The sequence below is a fragment of the Octopus sinensis genome, linkage group LG11 (assembly GCF_006345805.1).
Source record: "Octopus sinensis linkage group LG11, ASM634580v1, whole genome shotgun sequence".
Lineage (NCBI taxonomy): Eukaryota > Metazoa > Mollusca > Cephalopoda > Octopoda > Octopodidae > Octopus > Octopus sinensis.
The window spans coordinates 74,546,618-74,567,488 of record NC_043007.1 but is presented as its reverse complement, the minus strand read 5'-3'; the positions used below and the strand labels follow the sequence as shown (position 1 = coordinate 74,567,488).

The 20,871-nt window shown below is 37.2% G+C and overlaps 1 long non-coding RNA gene across 1 annotated transcript in view; it reads right to left on the bottom strand.

Annotated features, from left to right (window-relative positions):
• LOC118765489 overlaps positions 1-20,871 on the bottom strand; it is an 81,082-nt gene that overhangs the window by 52,162 nt on the left and 8,049 nt on the right. Inside the window, exon 3 of the long non-coding RNA XR_005001354.1 lies at positions 8,598-8,676. This is a non-coding gene — a long non-coding RNA (uncharacterized LOC118765489). The remainder of the gene's footprint in view (positions 1-8,597; positions 8,677-20,871) is intronic.

Below are 20,871 nucleotides of genomic sequence, written 5' to 3'. Positions count from 1 at the left end.
AAGTAAAAGAGAGTAAAGAGTATTACTTAGATCAGCGGTTCTCAGCCGGGGTCCCTAGGGTCACATATTTACGTCAAAGGCCATAGGTCCATGTAAGAAGTCAAACATCCATATCAAAGATCAAAAGTCTATGTCAAATGTCAAAGGTCCATGACAAAGGTTAATATTAGTACTAGAGAAAGATCCCTGGTGGTTCACAAATACCTAAACACACATAACACACACACACACACACACACACACACACACACACACACATATACACACATTTCTTGGTCAACCTTGTGTGCCACCTTTTCAATACGCGCCCGCACACATACACACGCACCGGCACAAACACACACACACACACACAAGCACAAGCACACACACACACACACATACACACAAGCACACACAAACACATACATATGTACGTATGTACATACATAATATTCATGTTTCTTTTACTTGCTTCAGTCAATAGACTGCGGTCATGCTGGAGCACCGCCTAGAACAATTTTTAGATGAATGAATTAATCACAAAACTTATGTTTTTATTAAGCCTCGTACTTATTCTATCGGCCTTTTTGCCGAACCGCTAGTTTACGAGAACGTAAACACACCAACACTCGTTATCAATCGGTAGTGGTGAAGAATACATACATACATTCATACATACATACATACATACATACATACATACATACATACATACAAACATACATATACATACATATATATATTATATATATATATAGATATATATAATATATAATATATATATATATATATATATATATTATATATATATATATGTAGAAAAATACAAACTGGGACAGGAACGTAAAACATTTAGAAGATGATACAAAAATCACGGACGGGACATTCGAAGCCTTCAATCTTCAGTCAAGAACCGGATCATCCTAGCATTTCGGCTGATTACTTGAGATCGCTCCGATCCGGCCAGCCCCAAGGAAAAACTAAGCTACGAGCATTAGATTTCTTGGAAGAAGGATCGAATGTATACGAAACAGGGACAGAAAAACGGACGATGCCACACGAATATAAAATACAAAAAACAATAATGGTAAAAACAGGACAAAAAACAGCGGATATCTTACGACTAATAAACAGTAAAACAAGTTTAGCTGGCGTATTTGGAAAAAATGCCTTCATCGGCAGACGATATATATATATATGACGAACTTCTTTTAGTTTCCCTCTACCAAATCCATTCACAAGGCTTTGGTCGGCCCGAAGCTATAGTACAAAACAGTTGCCCAAGGTGCCACGCAGTGTGATTGAAACCTGAACCATATGGTTGCGAAGCAAGCTTCTTACCACATGACCACGTACCATAAAACAATGGAGGGATTTAACCCATTCGTCACACATATTTTTTTCACAGTCACGGATGCAGGCGTCAGGCTGTTAACCTTTTAACCTTCAGACGTTAATATGATTCATTTTGTTTCCGTTTCATTTTGTTATTCTTTTCCCCTCGGCCGTTGCTTGTTTTTTTTTTCTGTGTTTATCGAGATGGTTTTGTAGATCAACTCTCCAATACACTTTAAACTCTTTTATACTTGTTTCAGTCATTTGACTACTGTGGCCATGCTGGAGCACCGCCTTTAGTCGAGCAAATCGACCCCAGGACTTATTCTTTGGAAGCCTAGTACTTATTCTATCGGTCTCTTTTTGCCGAACCGCCAAGTTACGGGGACATAAACACACCAGCATCAGTTGTCAAGCGATGTTGGTGGGACAAACACAAACTCACAAACATATACACACACACACACGTGTATATATATATATATATATATATATATATATATATATATATATATATATATATATATATATATATATATATATATATATATATATATATATATATATACATATATACGACGGGCGTCTTTCAGTTTCCGTCTACCAAATCCACTCACAAGGCTTTGGTCGGCCCGAGGCTATAGTAGAAGACACTTGCCCAAGGTGACACGCAGTGGGACTGAACCCGGAACCATGTGGTTTGTAAGCAAGTTACTTACCACACTGCCACTCCTACGCCTATTACTTCTTGTGATACCTTCGTCTTCTTTCTCGAGTTCGAAGACAAGCGATTTCTCTATAACTAAGAACTTCGTCTCAATGGAGTTAACCAGCATTGGATCGTGTGTTGCTTTTCCATGTGCTTCTCTTTCCCGTATATTTGAGTAGCTCCCCTTCTTCGCTTGCTTACTCTTACGCCTTTACCTTCACAGAGCACTTCATTATTAAATTGCCCCCATCTGCCCTATATATATGTAGTTACTTCCTTTTTGTCTCAGTCAAAATCCGACTCCATCTTTTTTCCTCGGTCACAATCGCCTCCCCACATACACACATTTCGTTATCATGCACGAATTCCTTTTTCTCTCTCACTGTTTTTCTTTCTAGGTCTTCCTCTCTCCCCGCCTCTCTGTCTTTCTGTTTCTGTCTCTGTCTGTCTGTCTCTCTGTCTCTTCCTATCTCTCTCTCCCTCTCTCGCTCTCTCCTTCTCTCGCTCTTTCAAATTTCTCACAACACAGCCACACCTGCGCTTATATATATATATTATACACACACAGTATATGTGTGTATAATGACTAGCGCATACATTTCCACGATTCTCAACTGATTTTCACCAAACTTTGCACACACATTACTTATGTCCCAAGGATGTTATGCACCATATTTTGCCCAGTTCCCGCGTAAATGGACCTAAATGGACATAGTTTTTTCTATGTAAGATCTTCCATACATTTTTAATCTTTTTATAAAAGTGAAAGGATTTTGTCCATTTATTTCGACCGTCCACCTGCCACAGTGGTTAAATTAACTAGGAACACTGTACATGACGAATATCCAATACCAAACAATCTTAATCTTAATCTCCATATTTAAGCTGCTTTAAACTTTGGCAAGTTTACCTTTACCTATTCTGAGTCACCTGAAAGGTGATGTTCCCTTCCCTCTTTTCCATTGCGTTGTTTCACTTTAAGGATGCTTATTTACCCGTCCTTTATGATATTTCGACTGTTGTCCATTGTTTCAAATACGTTTTAGCATTGTCGTTCTAGCCTTTTCTTAAACGCGCAGGAGTGGCTGTGTGGTAAGTAGCTTGCTAACCAGCCACATGGTTCCGGGTTCAGTCCCACTGCGTGGCATCTTGGGCAAGTGTCTTCTGCTATAGCCCCGGGCCGACCAATGCCTTGTGAGTGGATTTGGTAGACGGAAACTGAAAGAAGCCTGTCGTATATATGTGTATTATATATATATATATATATATTATATATATATATATATATATATATATATATATATATATATATATATATATAAGTGTGTGTGTATATGTTTGTGTGTCTGTGTTTGTCCCCCTAGCATTGCTAACAAACGATGCTGGTGTGTTTACGTCCCTATCACTTAGCGGTTTGGCAAAAGAGACCGATAGAATAAGTACTGGGCTTACAAAGAATAAGTCCTGGGGTCGATTTGCTCGACTAAAGGCGGTGCTCCAGCATGGCCGCAGTCAAATGATTGAAACAAGTAAAAGAGAGAGAGAGTAAAAGAGTAAATCACATATGATTTGTGCCAAAGAATCAACCTTTAAATAAGTGTGTTGCTTCCACTAAGAGAAAGAATAACATTTTGCTCAGAGCTCCCGCGTAAATGGACAAACCAAGAAAATCGGTGATTAACACGGGTTTTTCTTTAATTCGTTGTATGTACATAGTTTTTTTGTACGTAGGGTCTTCCATACTTTTTGAATCTATATGGTCGTATATTGGCATTAGAGAATATTTTTTAGTGGTTTTCCTATCTTTTAAATTATTTATTTATATGTTGTAATTGTGAATTATTACTTTCTATATTTTTTATATGTGTATTGGTGTATATTGTTTGAGGGTCTTGATTAGAGAATACTATAAAAGTGAAAGGATTTTGTCTATTTATATATTTCGACTGTTTTCCATATTTTTTAAATCTACATGGTCGCATATTTGCATTACAGAATATTATTTTGTTGTTTTCACATTTTTTGATCTATTATTTAAATATATCTTAAACCATCCAAAGAGTGGGTGCGTTTGCTCGTATAGATATATATGTAAATGTCGAACGATGAAAATGAGTGTTCAACACCGCATTGGTGGATATAATTTCTTTATTGCCCACAAGGGGGTAAACATAGTGAGGACAAACAAGGGCAGACAAAAGGATTAAGTCAATTATATCGACCCCAGTGCGTAACTGGTACTTAATTTATCGACCTCGAAAGGATGAAAGGCAAAGTCGACCTCGGCAGAATTTGAACTCAGAACGTAGCGGCAGACGAAATACGGCTATGCATTTCGTCCGGCGTGCTAACGTTTCTGCCAGCTCACCGCCTTAATATAATTTTTTTTATTTGTGATATAATTTCTTTATTTGTGAATATATATTCTTTATTTGTGAATTAAGGCTACCATTCGTTTCATGTTAAGAAAAGTAAGAAAATATCCTAGTGTCTTAGAAAATTTTCAAACCGATCAAATGGAGACAGGTGTTCGCCTCCAGTTTGGAAAACACAACTTCGTTTAGTTCGCGGAGATTCTCGTGAAACTTCGCGAATAAAACAATGAATTAAGGGGCGTTACACTGGGTGGCATCTTTTGAATGTTTGTCTCCCTTGGATTTGCCTTTTGAGCAAACTCTTGTGTGGTCAATTTGCATTATTTTGTTTTTGTTCTGGGTGTAGTGTTCTTATACTTGTGAGCTTAGGTAGTTCGTCACTGGGGTATATCTCTTCTGTGTGCGGAGTTTGTGTCCTATGTGTGTTCAGATTCCACATTCAGGAAAGGGGATATCCTGGTAGGATTACCGTCGCAGATGTGGCTCTTTGAAGAATTTGAGAGTAAAATACTGCTTGTGCATGCAGGGAGAGAAGGTTTCATCCCCAATGTTTAGGATGTTATCTGTTGATTGAATAAATGTTTAGTTTTTCAGTAATGCAGAGTTCACATTTGGTGCCCCATTCTCTGTATTTTTTGGCCTTAGCAATAATTTTCTGTTCTATCTGGGGATTGCTTGTTCTACCTTCTTTTAATGCCCATATCATGTTTGACAGGAATGTTGCATGTTTTTTTATTTTAATGCTTTACACACACACACACTCACACACACACACACACACACACACACACACACACACACACACACACAAACACATACACACACACATATGTATGTATGCATGTATATGTATATATTGGTGAACAGCTGAAAGGATAAGGGCCAGACTAATATGAGCCACCTTTTACCAGAGGTAAAAATAGGTTTGTGTAGAGTCAACGTCCCTATCTAGAAAAAAGCAAAGTTACAGAAGCATTGATGACAATTGAAAACCAACACAATCTGGGAGAGGAAAAAACAGGCCAGACTTGAGAGTAGAGAGTCGTTGATGGATACGCTTCATAGGAAGCGAAGGCTTTGTGTAAGTATGAAGTATCAATGTTATTCAAACAAATGGAAAAGTGAAAATTAGATTTCTTTTGATTAAAAATGGGTCAAGTTTTGTAAGAAAAATACATAGTTAATTTTAAAAAACCAAGTACAAAACTGGTACTTCTATTGATCCAACAAAACTCTGACAAGTAAAATTGACTTTTGTGATTTAAAACCACCGAACTTCAGTGATAAATTATTTTTTTTAAATGCCATTATTTAAATGTATTTTTGCTGACTTCTGACCAATTCAAAGTCAGCAAGACCTGGGAGAAGAAAGCCTTACTTCAGCGATGGACAACACCTCAATAAATAAACAACTCAGAGACAAGAATAGTGGGGAAAAAATGTCGTCGATGGCCTATTCTCCATTGGGATTAAAAAGCCAAATGAGAAGTTTTTCTTTAGAGAAATTTAAAACATTCTTCTTACCTTATAAAGGATGCGTCAAAGAAGGTAAATTAGAGGCGTAGGTTCGATGCTTACTGTAATTACCACGAACTGGATCCCAAAAGAAAATGTAATAACCAGCCAAAACGACAGCGAGTGATGCGACAAAACCCATATACAACCCGACCAGAATTATCTTTTCCATTAAAACAGCAAATAGTGAAACATTTTTCGTTTCTTCGGAGATTCCAACGCCAATAGCTTTCTTCCCCGGCATTTTCTATATGTTCATGTGTTTAGGTAGATACGGTTACAATAATATGGAAATACATTTTTAATTATTTTCAACATTTTTGGCAATTGCTCCGTAATGGTTGGAGTCGACCCAAGAAATATTTCTAATCAGCTTTGAATGGTCATCATTATAATAGCCAATTCTAAATAAGTTACTAATTATTGTACTATTGAAACAATTCCAAATATAATGAAAATTATTATCACATGACCATTATATACTAGATGACGTGATATTCTTCAGTTCCTGTAACACGTATGGCATATATATAATATATATATATATCAGAGGCGACTCCAAGTCATCAGGGTCACTCGGACTCATCACAGATTTCGCATAAGAAACTCGAAGAATTTCACATTTATCCACGGGCGTAAACGCTAGGACCTCGTTCACGTGGTCCTAACGTTTATAATTATGGTGAAACCCGTAGCTAAGCGATCACGTTTCGTTTCTGCTTTGGGGACGAGCAAAATATTTTGCACCTGCAGCTTATGTGGATATCCTGGAAAAGAGAATTGTTAAAGATACTTCTTTTTTCGGCTAAACTTAGCCTGCACTTCCTTCTATTGTCAAAATAAAGCTTGCACTTCGCTATGTGTTCTCCACTTGTAATCCGTGTCACTTTATTTCAACGACCATATATGCCTAGCCTGGGCTGTGACATTACGTCTTTCTTGAATATCAAACAAGGATTATGAGTGTTAAACCTAGTCCTGAAAGGATCTTCTGTCGCGCTCAATTACTGCTACACGTTTGACTGCCCGCTGAGGTCCGTTGGCGTCACTTCGGCATGATATACGACCGTCTTTGGGTTGCTGTGGCGTCGAGAAGACATGTGGTGCTTTGTATGAGCATGAACTTCTTAGACCATAAACAAACAACTTTTCAAAGGTGGTCGTTGCGGTTGTTGGGTTATCAGACGATGAAATACCGCCTCTTCTCTAGTTCTGCTGCTTGGAAAGATATACGATAGGTGTAGCATAGAAAGTATTCATCGTGTTTCTTCGATCAACCATGCTGCTGCACTTCACGTTTTTTAAGAAGTGCCACCGTGTCTAAAAAGAGGTCGTACTTGGACGCAAGTTCATTTCCACAAAAATACAACCAAAACAAGAACAAAGACGTCATTTACAACGTATATTTTATTCAAGCGCTAGGTAAATCGAGCCCAAAAAAGTCAAAAACAACTAAAACAAGTTTGATCACGTTTTTCTGGAACAAGTGGTAATTAGAGAAGTAGTTCGTTTGGATCTTTTCGGTTTGAACGGCAGTTTTTTCTAGCGGTGTCATATGAAATTGTCACCCATAATTATGACCCTAGTATCGATCTATTGCATTTCAATGTTTTAGAGTTAGGGGTGGGGGAAAGGGTATCTTTTTTTCTTCACAAATGTAAATAAACCCAATCTGTTTCTTAAACGAGGGACATTTTCATAAGGTACGGAATGTTTTTTTACCTCAATAGACGTCATTGATTGGTAGAATTTTCAGAAATTGAAGAAAAAAAAACAACAAATATCTTACAAACCATAGAATTTTCTCAATAAAGCCAAGAGAAAAAGATGTTTTATAAACACATTCTACCAGTATACGAAGTTTTAAATGTTTAGTTACGTGGAAATTATTTTAAAAAACTGTCGTTCAAACCGAAAAGATCCACTCGTTTTAATATTATTGCTCTCAGTAAAATACACTTGGCAGAATAGGAAATATCAGCAATTTGTGATGGTTTGTGAAATAAAGGATGACCGGAGGGGTTGCTTTTGGACGTGAGCCCCATGATTTAAAAAATCCTTAGCAACAAGCACTGTGGTCGATCGCATCAACTAAACCACCGACTCTCAAAATTGCTGGTCTTGTGGTTAAATTACAGTTTATTATTAACATATAGGCGTAGGAATGACTGTGTGGTAAGTAGCTTGTTTACCAACCACATATTTCTGGGTTCAGTCCCACTGCGTAGCACCTTGGGCAAGTGTCTTCTCCTATAATCTCGGGCCTTGTGAGTAGATTTGGTAGACGGAAACTGAAAGATGCCCGTCGTTTATATATATATATGTATGTGCGTGTGTATATGTTTATGTGCCTGTGTTTGTCCCCCCAACATCGCTTGACAACCGATGCTGGTGTGTTTACGTCCCCGTAACTTAGCGGTTCGGCAAAAGCGACCGATAGAATAAGTACTAGGCTTACAAAGAATAAGTCCTGGGGTCCATTTGCTCGACTAAAGGCGGTGCTCCAGCATGGCCATAGTCAAATGACTGAAACAAGTAAAAGTGTATATACGACTTATCTTGACAGCTCAATGTAGGAATTTCACATTGCATTAAGAGTCTCTGGAAAGTAGGTTGTAATAAAAACGTGCAAGCTACATGTTGAAATAAGAATTGAATAAGAAAAGTCGATAATGTCTTACCTGGAATACCGTTTTGTTGGACAGCATAACGTCAGCATGCATTGGTGACATAGGAATGCCATTTCTTTTCAATGGAAAACTAGACGTAAGAGAAGAAATTGAAGAAATCTGTAATTCAAATGTTGATACTTGCCAAATATATAAGGATAGCGGTTCTCAAACAGTACTTTACAGTATACTCAAATGGTACTTAAGGGGTACAGGGTCGTCTTAGCAGCATTATAGCCCTACCACCACCGGGCAAATCAACTGGGTACCATAGTGTTTCTTAGAAACAATACATAAATGAGAATTGGGTCCTTGACCCGTGAAGCACCCGGATAACTATCAAATGTGCCCATGCATTAAGATGTACTTAGGTACACTGTAGGGATGTATATATATATATATATATATATATATATATAATTACACCATGTTCCAAATAGATAAAAGTAGTAAATCGCTTCTTTGTAGTGTGTGTGGCAGCAAAAGTAAAACAGTCTCATGTATTGTGGGTTAATGTAGCAAATTGGCCCAAAAATAATACAAAATGAGGCATGATAATCGTGTGTCCATTGGAGATTATGTGAGAAGTGGGATCTTGAAATGACATTGAAATGGTATAAACCAGAAAGAGTCATCATAAACAATGAGTATAAGATCTTGTGGGATTTTACAATCCAGTATGGTTCAGTGATTGATGCTCGGAGACCAGACATCATTGTAGCTGACAAAATGATAAAGGAAACAAAGACCACAGACATTGCTATACCTGGGGATGTATGAGTGAATAACAAAGAACTAAAAAAGATTGAAAAGTACAAGCCACTAAAAGATGAGATGGCACGAATCTGAGCAATGAAGAAAGTAACTGTCATTCCAGTTGTTGTCAGGGTACTGGAAGCACTAACAACCAGAAAAATATATTGGAGAAATTGACGTAAGGGTAGAACATGTTCAAAAAGCTGCTGTATTGAGGAGAACAATGATTTTGAGATTGACACTTGTATGTTAAGTATCGTGGAAAGAGACCCTGTGAGATCCTTGAAAACAGGTTGTTTTCCAATCTTACTGAAATAGACGGAGCAAGTGAAATCAAGAGCTCTGAAAAGTGAATAGAAATAATAATAATAATAATCATCATCGTCATCATTTAGCATCCGCTTTCCATGCTAGCATGGGTTGGACGGTTCAACTGGGGTCTGTGAAGCCAGAAGGCTGCATCAGGCCCAGTCTGATCTGGCAGTGTTTCTACAGCTGGATGCCCTTCCTAACGCCAACCACTCCGTGAGTGTAGTGAGTGCTTTTTACGTGCTACCCGCACAGGTGCCAGACGGAACTGGCAACGGACATGAACGAATGGTGCTTTTACGTGCCACCGGCACGGGGGCCAGGCGAGGCTGGCAACAATAATAATAATAATAATAATAATAATAATAATAATAATAATAATAATAATAATAGTAATAATATCTTTATTAGCCACAAGGGCCTACATAAAAATCAAAAGGACATTACACAAAACAGATAAGAGATGGTGGGGTTAAGACGATGCATGTAAACGATAAATAAACAAACAATTAACAATAGAATTCAAACAATTAAATTCCCCAATTAATGAATGCCCCGATGCAGTACCAGGCACTAGCTCTCATGCCTTCTGATCTTAGCTGATTGGAAGTGTTATCATGTGCTATTTTGTCTTGGTATAAAAATATGGGCTACAACAAATATTCTGCTCAATACCACAGATTTGCTTGCTAGTTGTTTGACCATAACTAGCTGGGCATGTCCCTTGGTGGCTGACAATATATGAATCTCTGATCAAGCAGAAATAGTGGAGGAGCATCATAGCCGTGTGTTGGGAGGAACTGTTTGGAGTTTGAATAATCCACATTTGGAAACATGGGTGTTTCATTCATCCCCCTCACACAACCCTTATTCAGGGACCTTTTAAGTGTGATGGGCTACCCAACCTGAAGAAAATTCTAACTGGGCGCAGTTAACAAGCTTGCTTTGCTACCATGTGGTTTCGAGTTCAGTTCCACTGCACAGCATTTTGGGTATCTTCTACTATAGCTCTAGGTTGGCCAACGCCTTGTGAGTAAGTGTCATCGATAGAGTCTGCACAGAATCTCATAATATATACAACGAGCAAAACGCCCCCCACTAGACGGTACTGAGTAGGTATATTGGGCTTCGTATATTTCTACCCCAGTGTCACTTTCATGGTATGCATTGCTCTCACTCAATAATAATAATAATAATAATAATAATAATTATTATTATTATTATTATTATTATTATTATTATTATATTATTATAAAGTTGGGGAAATGACCAGTGGTTTAACCTAAATTTGAGACACCAGCAAAAGAAGAAATAAAGATAGACTTTTTTCTATTCCAAAGAAAAACGATTTTATTCACTCAAATATGCAACCGAAGAGTTTAAAGTACCAGTAATGATACGGCTGCTGACTGGGAGAACACAAACATGGTTTAAACAGTAAGCTTGGCAGGAAAGAAACGTGCCTTTAAGCAGTACAAAAACAATAAAAAATGGAAGGTGCAGTTATGTACAGGTTGACAGACAAGTTGTTTTGAGAAAATTTGGTTTAAATGTTTGACAACTCAGCACCGTCTAGTGGGGGGCGTTTTGCTCGTTGTATATATTATGAGATTCTGTGCAGACTCTATCGATGACACTTACTCACAAGGCATTGGCCAACCTAGGGCTATAGTAGAAGATACCCAAAATGCTGTGCAGTGGAACTGAACTCAAAACCACATGGTAGCAAAGCAAGCTTGTTAACTGCGCTCATTCTTTCATTTTTAAAAAATTGATCATAGACTTGAAATCGTACTAAATCAGTATTACTTGACCTTACAGTTGTAGGTAGAAAATGTTGGTTGGTAGTCAAAGTCACATGCAGATCAAAGGCTGAGCATTCACGTGTGGATATATAATATTAACTAGGTTAAACATCCATAGTTGTTCTCGAAACTAATTTACAAGCTTAAACATTGGTAGGTGATGGCGGATTGCTAGTGGAAGGACCAGGTGCTTATTAACAGTTATCTTTTATCTTTCATCGGTTTCAGTCATTAGACAGCGACCATGCTGGGGCTCCGCCTTGGATAATTTTTAGTCGAATGAATCGATCCCAGTGCTTATTCTCTTCTTATAGGCCTGGTACTTATTCTATCAGTTCTTTTACCGATGTGTCCCTCATTATTAGGTAAATCAATAAATAAATGTATATTCATTCAAAACCAGTTATTTTCCCACTGACTGTTGGCAAATAAATCAGATCTGCACAGACAAAAACAAATGGTGACCATTAACATGTAGCAGCAACATTTCTGCTGTCCCAAATTATTAGGCAGGTGCTCAATTTAAGTGTCGTTATGGGTCAGAAACGTGATCTTAACTCGAATGAGAAGTCTACCATTGTGTCAAAGCTTGAATGCCATGCTGCCCTTGATGAACCAGATGGCTGGAGAAAAATGGTTGGGTATCAATCAGCAGGAACCATCCTCATCGTCTGAGACACCAACAGGGGGGAGGTGGAGCCATGTTTTGGGCTGGCATCATAGGTCGTATGATGGTCAGGCCATGGAAAGTATGGTGGCATGATGGTCGGGCCAGATGGCATTAAGATGACATCGAAAATATATGTTACCTTCTTAAAAAACAATTTCCAAGCATGGTTTAAAAAGCAACTGAATGCAAGATAATGCCCTGTCTCATGCAGTGAAGAATTCTAAGGAATACCGGCAGCAAATAGGCTTCTCCGGAGGTGGTTTGATGGACTGGCCACCTTGTTCCCCTGACTTAACCCTTTGGTGTTCGCATTATTCTGCCAAAGTTAATGCTTTTTCCTCCACTTTGTTTTGAACTAATCATGCATTATCTTGTAACTATGAAAATTTGATGAGGTAGCTGTTGATTTTTAAAACGATATTGTAGGGTTGGTGTGAGAGACCAGATATGGCCAGTTTGAACATAAAACAAGCAGAATACTTTTGGCTGGATATGGCCGGTTTAAATGCTAAAGGGTTAAACCTGATTGAGAACCTGTGGAGTATCCTGAGGAGGCACATTTACCAAGATAGACAGCAGTTTTCAAGTAAAGTTGCCCTCTGGGATGCTATTGTAGATACTTCTCAAGGCACAACACGAGAAAACATCACCACTTTAACAAAATCAATGGATCAGCGTGTAAGGGAGATTATTGCATGTGGAGGATCATACGTCCAACATAAGGAGCTGTATGACATCATAATCCCAAGATTACTTTCATTCGAACATATCATTATGTTTACCATTAAGTCCTTTATGAATAATTTTTTTCTTAACCTTTACTGTTGAATTAAATAAACATTTGTTCTGACTCAGTTATAATTTTTATTATACTTGCCTAATAATTTGTGATGGTGAAAATGTTGCTCAATCACAAAAATGGGTGCCATTTGTTGACATTTGCGCAGATCTGATTTATTTTAACAGAAAGTGCACAGGTAGGCGTTGCCAACAGTCAGTGCGAAAACAACTGGTTTCGAATGAACATACATTTATTTATTGAGAGAAGGTTGATTTGCCTAATAATGTGGGAAACAGTGTATCTGACTGAACTTATTTTACTTGCATTAAAGTGTTGTTATGTTACTTTTATTACATCCAAGTCTGTTATAAAATTACTAAAACGATAATTGAAAATGTTTTATTTTAAAAATATAAAATAATATTCATGACAGTCGTTCACAATTATATTATTGATCAAATATATATTGTGCAAACCTCACAGTTATCTTCTTAACAATACTAAAGCCATATTTACGAGACAAATCCCGATCAACAAGGACACACAAAAATCTGCTTAAGCTCTTATCAATAGGTAATCCTCTTAAAGACTGTCTGTATTAATCTGAATAATAATCAGTCTTGAATTTTAGTAATGTGGCATTGCCTTCTCAGCTTACAAACCAATGTTGAAGAAGTAAACAATTTATGGCAATTTTTACCTCTAAGAAGAAGACCAACAACAAAAGTATATTATCTAAGAACATGAAATAATATAGAACTATTTACAACAATGGTGGCAGTGATAGTGGAATTGTAAAAACTAAAGGGATATATATATATATATATATATATATATATATATATATATATATATATATATATATATATATATAATATATATATATATATGTATATATATATATATATATATATATATGTGTGTGTGTGTGTGTGGAGGCGCAATGGCCCAGTGGTTAGGGCAGCAGACTCGCGGTCGTAGGATCGCGGTTTCAATTACCAGACCAGGCGTTGTGAGTGTTTATTGAGCGAAAGCACCTAAAGCTCCACGAGGCTCCGGCAGGGGATGGTGGTGATCCCTGCTGTACTCTTTCGCTACAACTTTCTCTCACGCTTTCTTCTGTTGGCCTGCTCGCTTAGCCAGCAGGGTGGCGTCATTTGAAGGCTAAAACAATGCAAAGCGCATTGTGACCAGCGATGTGTAGCAACATCTGATAGCCTGGTCGATCACGGTGATCACGGTGATCCACCCCCACCACCAATACCGGTGAACACTGTTCTCACCATCTACACCGTATACTCCCTCCTCCTCCCCCACCACCCCTTCCTACCCCTTCTCCTCATATGCTTTCACTGTGAAAAGACAAGCTGTTAGCGTCACAGCTCATCAACCGCCCACTGATCTTACGCTTCCTCCTGTTTTGAATCTGACACTGCCTCAATCCTACTATCTCCTTCCAGTCCCCTCCACGCCTCGTAATATCCTACGTTTTTATTTCTTACGAACCTGCACCAACCCTTCCTGCCATCGTTCCTCCTTACCCCCCAACCTTCCCCACCCCTACCCATTCAAAGTACCCCGAATCCTGTTGCCTCCGTGCCGCTGGCACGTTAAAAGCTCGAACCGATCGTGACCGATGCCGGACCCCCCGGCCCCTGTGCAGGTGGCACGTAAAAAGCACCCACTCCACTCATGGAGTGGTTGGCGTTAGGAAGGGCATCCAGCCGTAGAAACTCTGCCAGATCAGAGTGGAGCCTGGAGTGGCCCCTGGCTTCCCAGACCCCGGTCGAACCGTCCAACCCGTGCTAGCGCGGAAAACGGACGTTAAACGATGATAATGATGATGATGATGATTAGGGAGCTTGCTTCCTAGCTACATGGTTTCGGGTTCAGTCCCACCGCGTGGCACTTTGGGCAGGTGTCTTCCACTATAGCCCCGAGCCGACCGGAGCTTCGTGATTGAATTCGGTAGGTGGAAGTTACTGCCGTGTGTGTATGTGTGCGTATAGCTGCTCAGTGCCTCTCCAAAAAAGAGAGAGGGATATATATATATATAGATAGATAGATAGATAGATAGATAGATAGATAGATAGATAGATAGATAGATAGATAGATAGATAGATAGATAGATAGATAGATAGATATAGATATATATATAGATATATATATATAATCGAATTCAGCTAGTATTTATGTTATTTAAAAACAAAAGTGGTGTATAAATTATGATAATTCCTTTATGAGAAGCTTAATTTGTTTATTACCCCTGCCCATTTTAACCCATAATGAAGGCTAAAACTAGCAGGTCATATACCTCACCTACCAGAATGATGCCATTCTAAAACAGCTTTGAGATGGACATCACTGAAGGGAAAAAGAAAAGGGGAAAAGCCATAAACAGCAAGAACATTCATAACTGATTTCAAAGAAGCCAAAATCACATGGGTGGTTGTAGAGTCAACAGAAACCAGTGGTGTCAACTTGCCGTCAGAAGAGCTAAAGAGCACAAGAAGAACTGATACTGATGATACTGATATAATGAGCATGCATGCATGTGTGTGTGTCTATATCTATCTATCTATCTATCTCTCTATCTATCCATCTATTTATATATCTATCTCTCTATCTATCCATCTATTATATATCTATCTATCTATCTATCTATCTATCTATCTATCTATCTATCTATCTATCTATCTATCTATCTATCTATCTATATCTATCTATCTATCTATCTATCTATCTATCTATCTATCTATCTATCTATCTATCCATCCATCCATCTATCTATCTATATATATATATATATATATATAATATATATATATATATATATATATATATATATGCACGTGTGTGTGTGTGCACGCACGCATGTATGTATACACACACACAATGACTGAAACTAGTAAAAGAATAAAAGAACATAACAACAACAACAACAACAGCAATAATAATAAATCTAAGTGACTTCCAAATACGACAAATTCCAGGATTAGACATAATGGAAACAAGCACAGAAAAAGCTAAGCACAGGAGAACCCTTTCTAAAACTCCTGCTTTAGTTATGCTTACTCATAAATGGCAATAAAAACCTCTCAATGGCAAATACCCAAAGAAAACTAATAATGCTGTTGACTAAGTCCTTACCCATCACTGGTTAGTGTCTTCTGGCTTAAACTCAGTAACAGGAGGGTTTATTATAGCAGCTCAAGATCAATGCCTACCTACAAGAAGCTACCGGGTCAACATGTTAAAAAACAGCAGTAGTCCAACATGTTGCGTATATAAACAACAAAATGAAACCATTGATCAAGTTGTCTCCATGTGCAGTCTTCTTGCACCTACAGAGTATCTCAACAGGCATAATGGAGCAGCACGGTATATTCGCTGGGTAATTTGTAAAGCCTTGGACCTCCCCCATGATAAAAACATTCTCTAGAACAGGGCTGTGTACAAAAACCAAATATATGGCACCCTAGGCATAACACCAACATGAACTTCTAACTTGTTATCTCTTGAGGTCTCTGGGTGAGACTTGGAGCCAACTTGTACAAATGTAAAGCAAAAGTCAAACATGAAATAATAATAATAACAATAATAGTAATCTTTTCTACTATAAGCACAATGCCTGAAATTTAGTGAGGGTGATTAGTTGATTATATCAACCCTTAATACTCGATTGGTATTTATTTCACCAACCCTGAAAGGACAAAAGATGAAGTCGGCCTCAATAATAATAATAATAATAATAATAATAATAATAATAATAACAATAATAATAATAATAACAATAATAATAACAATAATAATAGTAATAATAATAATAATAATAATGATAATAATAATAATACTGATGCAGTACCAGCAGTGGCTCTCATGGCTTCTGATCTTAACTAATTGGAAGTGTTATCATGTACATTGTTTTGTCTTGGTATAAAAGATGAGCTACAGCAAATATTCTGCTCAATACCTCAGATTTGCCTGTCAGTTGTTTGACCTTAACCAGTTGAGCATATCCCTTAGTGGCTGACGATATGTGCATGTCTGATCACAAGCAGAAGTAGTGGGGGAGCATCATAACCATTTGTTGAGAGGGATTCTTTGGGGTTTGAATAATTCACCTCTGGAAACATGGGTGGTTTGTTCAACATCCTTAAGCAACCCTTAACAGGGACCTTTTGAGCAGGATGGGTTACTCGACCAGAAGAAAATTCTAACTGGGCCCCACCTGCAAGGTCATGTCCTGTTTATCTTGATATGAGATCACCATGTCGCGCACATATGGTTGTGATGCATGTGCCTGGTGTATCCTTATCAGACAGGTAGTCATGATGGGTATACTGGGCTTCGTATATTTTACCCCAGTGTCACTTTGATGACATGCACTGCTCTCTCATTCAATAATAATAATAATAATAATAATAATAATAATAATAATAATAATAATGAGGTGATCTCCCCTAACAGACAATGAATATAAGGTATAGTGAAGGCACATGGCTCAGTGGTTAGAGCGTCGAGCTGACGATCGTGAGGCTGTGAGTTCGAATCCCAGGCTGGGCTACTTGTGTTCTTGAGCAAGACACTTTATTTCACGTTGCTCCAGTTCACTCAGCTATAGAAATGAGTTGCGATGTCACAGGTGCCAAGCTGTATCGGCCCTTGCCTTTCCCTTGGATAATACTGGTGGTGTGGAGAGGGGAGGCCAGTATGCATGGGCGACTGCTGGTCTTCCATAAACAACTTTGCTTGGATTTGTGCCTGGGAGGGTAACTTTCTAGGTGCAATCCCATGGTCTATGTCGTGACCAAAGGGGGTCTCAGATAAGTAAGATAATTTCATCAAAGTATCTGGTGGGATTAGGAGTTTGAATTTGAAATTAAAGAAGAAAAGGATGCATGGAATATACATACTATTTATCTACCCCATTTTGCTTACTAAATACAGAGGTTTTTTGATTTCCAATCTTAATGTATTCTGCCAACACACTCCCCAAATAATATTAACTGTATGTATATATTAAAAGGAAAAGTTGTTGTCCGATAACTAAATCCATTAGCAAAAATCATATTCACATCCTAAGCTGGAACAAGTGCAGAATGAAAAATACATGTCTATATTTTCTTACAGTTTTGCGTGATTGTAATAATTTTATATCACCTTAGACTAAGACTTAGCAAGTCTTAGCCTACATCAGCAAATATCGTTTCTTGAATTCTATGAATAAGAACAACCATTCTTATTTCTTTATTGCCCACAAGGAGCTAAACATAGATGGGAAAAACAAGGACAGACAAAGGGATTAAGTTGATTACATAGACCCCAGTGTGTAACTGGTACTTAATTTATCGACCCTGAAAGGATGAAAGGCAAAGTGGAATTTAAACTCAGAATGTAACGGCAGACGAAATACCGGTAAGCATTTTGTCCGGCATACTAACGATTCTGCCAGCTCGGTGCCTTAAAGAACAGCCATTCTTATTTCTCTATTGCCCACAAGGAACTAAACATAGATGGGAGAAACAAGGACAGACAAAGGGATTAAGTCGATTACATAGACCCCAGTGTGTAACTGGTACTTAATTTATCGACCCTGAAAGGATGAAAGGCAAAGTAGAATTTAAACTCAGAATGTAACGGCAGATGAAATACCGGTAAGCATTTTGTCCGGCATACTAACGATTCTGCCAGCTCGGTGCCTTAAAAAACAGCCATTCTTATTTAGATTCAGAGTTCCAGATAGTGTCACTGACTGAAACTGCAGAATTGTGTTGGAAGATCAGTTTCTTAGAGTCTGCTATGTCACTGAGGCATGTATTTTGTCAATACATATCATGTAAAAGGAAGAAGCTATTCTCCAAAGATGAAATCTAACAGTCTTTTCATGTTTTTGACTATGCTAGTATTTTCTTTGTTCACCTCTGTCTTACGTCAAAAGACACTTTCTATGTTTATACTCTGTATTTGTTCTTGTTTTTCACACCAGTTGTTATCTTTATCCTGTTTGTTTTCAGATGCAACACTTTTTTTTAAAAACATATTGGATATTTTCATTTGTAAGGCTTGTTTTTGTTCTGGTTTGTTTGAACTCTGACACTTTCCAGATGATGATGTATATAAACTTTTCCAAGCACCGAAATCAAAACAACTCTGAATAAAAACTCAGTTTATGAAATAAATTTATCTATGTCTGTTCTTTTGTCTTTTATATTAACTATCATACACATCCTTTGCCATTATTCTGATTATGTACACACACACACACACACACACACACACACACACACTTTGTTTGTAGATTAACAAAGCTAACAATGGTTCATGCAGAGAGAAATCTCTCAACAAATTATCAAGCCTGCCACATGAGAACTTTGGTACTTATCTCCATCTTCAAGGAGAATACATGAATCTACACGAGATTGTATGGGATTTGGCGATAAATGAATATACAGATCATGGGAGTTAATTTATAGGAAAATATTAATTGTTGTCTCCCTTGAATTAGCCCTGATATGTTTGAAATAAACTGATGTATGTATCTTTAGAAACTGTGAGAGATATGAAATAAACTTCTTTAATGTAGGTATATCTATAAATAATAGATGTAAAATATTAGGTTAAAAAGAGCCTTTGATATAAAAAAAAATCAGGAGGCTGCCTGAGGGCCTCAAACCCAGATCTTCTGAGTCATGGTAGATACTACCATTATACCTAAGCAATCTTTTGAATTTTCTTTATCCGATTTAGAAACTTTGTCCTGTTTAGTGAGAAATCTATGTTGTTTACATTATTTAATATTTTATTCCTATAATTTACATGCTATTATTTATAGCTTTATCTACTTTGAGTTCCTTTTGTGTCTCTCAAAGTTTCTTAAAGTATAAAAAAAAAATTCTTATAAAGTGAACAGCATGTAATTTTGTTGGTAAGTATAAAGCTTTTAAAACAGATAGAGGAAATTCGAAGAATTGTTTTGGTGTAATAGCAGCAAATTTGTCAAAACTGCAGAAGATATGGGTTCAAGTCCCACGGGCAGCTTTCAACATTTTTTTCTCAAGGTTTCTTAAACCCAATATTCTTCATGTTATTATATATAGCTTTATCTATTATATATGGCTTTAACTACTTGATAGCTTCATCAAGGTAAATACATATATATGTGTGTGTGTGTATACATATAAATAGTGTACATTTAAACACAAGAGAAAACTGCCTTCAACAGGCAGTTTTTACACGCTAGAAGAAGTAGCTAAAACGACTAAAACCACATTTAAGAGCAATCTTCAAAAGAGTGAAAAATAAAAACTTTTACCTTGTTATTTTATTCCAGTCAGACCTGGGTTTCAAAATTTTTTTAGCAAATAAAATAATTTGCTATGAAAAATTTAAAATTCACCACGCAAGTGCAGTTTCAGTCGGCAGTATATTTACTGATGACTGAAACAGTGCTTGTGCAGTGAATTTGAAAAATTATAATGTATAACAATGAGTCACATGTTATTCGTCACTTAATTATATGCTAGTGTTATGGCATGGTCACTGATGAGAACTTTCACCTAGCAAATTATTTTATTTGCTAAAAAAATTTTGAAATCTAGGTCTGACTGGAATAAAATAACAAGGTAAAAGTTTTTATTTTTCATTCCTTTTGAAGATCGCTTTTAAATGTGGTTTTGGTCGTTTTAGCTACTTCTTCTAGCATGTAAAAACTGCCTGGTGAAGGCAGTTTTCTCTTGTGTTTAAATGTACACTATTTTATATTGAGAATATGTTGTCTATTGACCTTTTATACATGCTAGGCCATTGGTAGTGAAATTTCTAAAAAAAACTCACTATCCTATATTTTACATGTATATATATATATATATATACATATTTATAATTCTCACCATAGGATATAGTAATAGTGATATGTAGCTGTTAATAATTGTAGGATATTGTTATAATTATTAATGGCTATTC